Source organism: Arachis stenosperma, chromosome 10, assembly GCF_014773155.1.
Source record: "Arachis stenosperma cultivar V10309 chromosome 10, arast.V10309.gnm1.PFL2, whole genome shotgun sequence".
Taxonomy (NCBI): domain Eukaryota; kingdom Viridiplantae; phylum Streptophyta; class Magnoliopsida; order Fabales; family Fabaceae; genus Arachis; species Arachis stenosperma.
In genome coordinates, this window is record NC_080386.1 from 28,765,896 (window position 1) to 28,771,755 (window position 5,860).

Sequence of the window (5,860 nt, forward strand, 5' to 3'; positions counted from 1 at the left end):
TGGAATGCCAACCTTACATTTTCCGGACTGAAATCCAAGTATTTCCCCCGAACCATTGTGAGATAGTTCTTTGGACTCGGGTTCATACCTTGATCATGGTTCTTAGTGATCCATGCATTGGCATAGAACTCTTGAACCATTAAGATTCCGACTTGTTGCATGGGGTTGGTTAAGACTTCCCAACCTCTTCTTCGGACTTCATATCGGATCTCCGGATACTCATTTTTCTTGAGCTTGAAAGGGACCTCAGGGATCACCTTCTTCTTTGCCACAACATCATAGAAGTGGTCTTGATGGCTCTTGGAGATGAATCTTTTCATCTCCCATGACTCGGAGGTGGAAGCTTTTGTCTTCCCTTTTCCTTTTCTAGAGGATACTCCGGCCTTAGGTGCCATTGGTAATGGAAAAACAAAAAAAAGCTTATGCTTTTACCACACCAAACTTAAAATATTGCTCGCCCTCGAGCAATAAAAGAAAGAAGAGAAGAAGAAGAAGAAGAAAATATGGTAGAGAGGGAGAGAGGTAGGTTCGGCTTAGGTGAAGAAGGAGGGGTTGTGTTGTGTGAAAATGAAGTAGAATGGAAGAGTATTTATAGGGAAAGGGGGGGAGGTATGTTCGGCCATTTTGGGTGGGAATGGGAGGGAAATTGGTTTGAATTTTTGAAGGTAGGTGGGGTTTATGGGGAAGAGTGGATGGATGTGAGTGGTGAATGGGGTAGTTGAGAAGAGGAATTGAGGTGATTGGTGAAAGGTGTTGGGAAGTGTGACATGGGAAAGAGTGAAATAGGATTAGGAGAGTGTGATTAGGATTAAAAGGTAAGGTGGGAATATGGTAGGTGGGGATCCTGTGGGGTCCACAGATCCTGAGGTGATCCTGTGGGGTCCACAGATCCTGAGGTGTCAAGGAATTCCATCCCTACACCAGATAGGCATGTAAAATGGCTTCGTGCATCATTCTGGCGTTTAAACGCCCATTGGTGCATGATGAGCGGATAATTTGTATGCTTTTTGGCATTGTTTTTAGTATGTTTTTAGTATAATCTAGTTAGTTCTTAGTATATTTTTATTAGTTTTTAATTAAAATTCACTTTTCTGGACTTTACTATGAGTTTGTGTGTTTTTCTGTGATTTCAGGTATTTTCTGGCTGAAATTGAGGGACCTGAGCAAAAATCTGATTCAGAGACTGAAAAGGACTGCAGATGCTGTTGGATTCTGACCTCCCTGCACTCGAAGTGGATTTTCTGGAGCTACAGAAGCCCAATTGGCGCGCTCTCAACGGCGTTGGAAAGTAGACATCCTGGGCTTTCCAGCAATATATGATAGTTCATACTTTGCCCAAGATTTGATGGCCCAAACCGGCGTTCAAAGTCACCTACAGAAATTCCAGCGTTAAACGCCGGAACTGGCACCTAAATGGGAGTTAAACGCCCAAACTGGCACCAAAGCTGGCGTTTAACTCCAAGAGGAGTCTCTACACGAAAATGCTTCATTTGCTCAGCCCAAGCACACACCAAGTGGGCCCGGAAGTGGATTTTTATGTCATTTACTCATCTTTGTACACCTTAGGCTACTAGTTTTCTATAAGTAGGACCTTTTACTATTGTATTATATATCTTTGGATTATTTTTAGATCCTTTGATCATCTTTGGACATCTAGTTCTTAGATCATTTGGGAGGCTGGCCATTCGGCCATGCCTAGATCTTGTTCTTATGTATTTTCAACGGTGGAGTTTCTACACACCATAGATTAAGGTGTGGAGCTCTGCTGTACCTCAAGTATTAATGCAATTACTATTGTTCTTCTATTCAATTCCACTTGTTCTTTTACCAAGATATCACTTGTTCTTCAACTTGATGAAGGTGATGATTGACACCCATCATCATTCTCACCTATGAACAAGGTGACTGACAACCATTCTTGTTCTACAAGCATTCGAGGCTTGGTGAATATCTCTTGGATTCTTTAACCGGAATCTTCGTGGTATAGGCAGGATCTGATGGCGGCATTCAAGAGAATCCGGAAGGTCTAAACCTTGTCTGTGGTATTCTGAGTAGGATTCAATGATTGAATGACTGTGACGTGCTTCAAACCTGTAACCTACTGGGCGTTAGTGACAGACGCAAAAGAGGGATTCTATTCCGGTAGGGGAGGGAACCACACCGGTGATTGGCAGTACTGTGACAGAGTGCGTGCATTAGCTTTCACTGCGAGGATGGGAGGTAGCCATTGACAACGGTGAAACCCTATACGAGCTTGCCATGGAAAGGAGTAAGAAGGATTGGATGAAGACAGTAAGAAAGCAGAGAGACGGAAGGGAAGGCATCTTCATACACTTGTCTGAAGCTCTTACACCAATGATATGCATAAGTATCCCTATCTTTATCTTTTATGTTATTTTCGTTCATCACCATACCCATTTGAGTCTGCCTGACTGAGATTTACAAGATGACCATAGCTTGCTTCATACCACCAATCTCCGTGGGATCGACCCTTACTCGCGTAAGGTTTATTACTTGGACGACCCAGTGCACTTGCTGGTTAGTTGTGCGAAGTTGTGTTTATGCCATGGTATTGAGCACCAAGTCTTTGGAGCCATTACTAGGGATTATTTGAGATGTGAAAAGTATTGATCACAATTTCGTGCACCAAGTTTTTGGCGCCGTTGCCGGGGATTGTTCTTGTGTATGGACAACTGACGGTTCATCTTGTTGCTTAGATTAGGCATTTATTTTTTTCAAAATTCTTAAAGATGAATTCTAGAGTTTCATGATGATTTGCTGAAATCTGGCTGGCTGTAAAGCCATGTCTAATTTCATTGGACCGAGGTTTCAACTTATCATCACAAGAGCTTGTTGATCTTGCTTTTGGAGCAGTGATCTGCTAAGGCTTGGCTGGCCTTTGGCCATGTCTAGTGTTTTGGACTGAAGCTTTCTTTGAAAGCTTGGCTGGCTGTGAAGCCATGTCTAATTCCTGGACCGGAGTCTTAGACTAGCATTGCACTGATTCCTGGAATTCTCATTAAGAATTTTGATATCTTTTTCCACTTAATTTTCGAAAATCACAAAAAAAAAAATTAGAAAACCATAAAAACCAAAAATATTTCTTGCTTGAGTCTAGTGTCTCATTTTAAGTTTGGTGTCAATTGTATGCATTCATTCATGTGTCTTAAGGATCTTCAAGTAATTCTTGATGATTTCTTACTCTGATCTTTGAATTCTTTTGACTTGAGTGTTTTTGTGTCTCATATAGTGTCAATAGTATACAAACTGCTAAGTTTGGTGTCTTGCATGCATTGTTATTTGATTCTTGTTGCATTTTAATTATCAAAAATCCAAAAATATTTTTAATTTGTGTCTTTTCAAGTCAATAATACAGAGAATTGAAGATTCAGAACATACTGCAGAGGAATTATACAGAAAAAGCTGGGCATTCAAAAATGCCCAGTGAAGAAGGAAGACTGGCGTTTAAACGCCAGCCAGGGTACCTGGTTGGGCGTTTAACGCCCAAAAAGGGTGCATTTTGGGCGTTAAACGCCAGAATGGATACCATTCTGGGCGTTTAACGCCAGGATGGTGCTAGGGGGGAGATTTTGTTTTCAAAATCAATTTTTTTCAAGTTTTCAAAGTTTTTCAAAATCAAATCTTTTTCAAATCATATCTTTTCAATCAAATGTTTTCAAAATTAGTTTCTTTCCTTTTTCAAAGATACTTACTAACAATTAATGATTTGATTGAACATTTTTTGCCTTTTCTGTTGAGGAAGGTTTTATGTTTGAATCATATCTTTTCTTGTTAGGCAAGTCATTAATTTTTAAAATCAAATCTTTTCAAAAATTGTTTTCAAATCATATCTTTTTAAAATTGTTTTCAAATCATATCTTCTCAATCACATCTTTTTAAAACCAATCATATCTTCTTAACCTCATCTTTTTCAAAATAGTTTTCAATTACATCTTTTTGATTTCTAATTTAAAAATCTTTTTCAAAAATCACTTGGTTTCTTTCCCACTTTGATTTTCGAAAATCAATTAATGTTTTTCAAAAATGTTTTCAAAATATTTTAATTAATTTTCGAAAATCTTCTTCCCTCCTTCTCACATCCTTCTATTTATGGAGTACCACTCCTTCTCAATGCACAATTCGAACCTTATCTAAGTAAAGTTCGAATTCTTCTTCTCCTTCTTCTTTCTATTTCTCTTTTCCTCTGACACCTCAAGGAATCTCTATACTGTGACATAGAGGATTCCACATTTTCTTGTTCTCTTCTCTTTCATATGAGCAGGAGCAAGGACAAAGGCATTCTTGTTGAAGCTGACCCTGAACCCGAAAGGACCTTAAAGAGAAAGCTAAGAGAAGCCAAAGCACAACTCTCTTTAGAGGACCTGACCGAATTCTTCAAGGAAGAAGAAGACATGGCAGCCGAAAACAACAATAATGCAAACAATGCAAGGAAGGTGCTGGGTGACTTTACTGCACCTACTCCTGATTTTTATGGGAGAAGCATCTCTATCCCTGCCATTGGAGCAAACAACTTTGAGCTTAAGCCTCAATTAGTTTCTCTAATGCAACAGAATTGCAAGTTCCATGGACTTCCAATGGAAGATCCTCATCAGTTCTTAGCTGAATTCTTGCAAATCTGTGACACAGTCAAGACTAATGGGGTTGACCCTGAGGTCTATAGACTGATGCTATTCCCTTTTGCTGTAAGAGACAGAGCTAGGATATGGTTGGATTCTCAACCTAAAGAAAGCCTGGACTCTTGGGAAAAGCTAGTCAATGCCTTCTTGGCAAAGTTCTTTCCACCACAAAGATGGAGTAAGCTTAGAGTGGAAGTCCAAACCTTCAGACAGAAGGATGGAGAATCCCTCTATGAAGCTTGGGAAAGATACAAACAATTGATCAGAAGATGTCCTTCTGACATGCTTTCTGAATGGAGCATCATAGGTATTTTCTATGATGGTCCCTCTGAACTATCCAAGATGTCTTTGGATGGCTCTGCTGGAGGATCTCTTCATCTGAAGAAGACGCCTACAGAAGCTCAAGAGCTCATTGAAATGGTTGCAAATAACCAATTCATGTACACTTCTGAAAGGAATCCTGTGAACAATGGGACTAGTCAGAAGAAAGGAGTTCTTGAGATTGATACTCTGAACGCCATTTTGGCTCAGAATAAAATATTGACTCAACAAGTCAATTTGATTTCTCAAAGTCTGTCTGGAATGCAAAATGCACCAAGCAGTACTAAGGAGGCTTCATCTGAGGAAGAAGCTTATGATCCTGAGAACCCTTCAATGGAAGAGGTGAATTACCTAGGAGAACCCTATGGTAACACCTATAATTCTTCATGGAGAAATCACCCAAATCTCTCATGGAAGAACCAAGAGAGACCTCAACAAGGTTTCAATAATAATGGTGGAAGAAACAGGTTTAACAATGGCAAACCTTTTCCATCATCTTCTCAGCAACAGACAGAGAATCCTAAGCAGAACCCCTCTGACTTAGCAACCATGGTCTCTGATCTAATTAAAACCACTCAAAGTTTCATGAATGAAACAAGGTCCTCCATTAGAAATTTGGAAGGACAAGTGGGACAGCTGAGCAAGAAAGTTACTAAACTCCCTCCAAGTACTCTTCCAAGCAACACAGAAGAAAATCCAAAAGGAGAGTGCAAAGCCATCAATATGGCCGAATTTGGAGAGGAAGGGGAGGAAGTGAACGCCACTGAGGAAGACCTCAGTGGGCGTGCACTAGCCTCCAATGAGTTCCCCAATGAGGAACCATGGGAATCTGGGACTCAACATGAGACCATAGAGATTCCATTGGACTTCCTTCTGCCTTTCATGAGCTCTGATGAGTATTC

The 5,860-nt window shown here is 40.1% G+C and overlaps 1 non-coding gene across 1 annotated transcript; it reads right to left on the reverse strand.

The window, feature by feature from the left end:
- Positions 1-4,817: 4,817 nt before the first annotated feature.
- On the reverse strand, positions 4,818-4,925 carry LOC130958269 (small nucleolar RNA R71). Its single transcript, XR_009077401.1, has one exon. It is a non-coding gene; the product is annotated as a small nucleolar RNA R71 (small nucleolar RNA).
- Between the last annotated feature and the right edge of the window lie 935 nt (positions 4,926-5,860).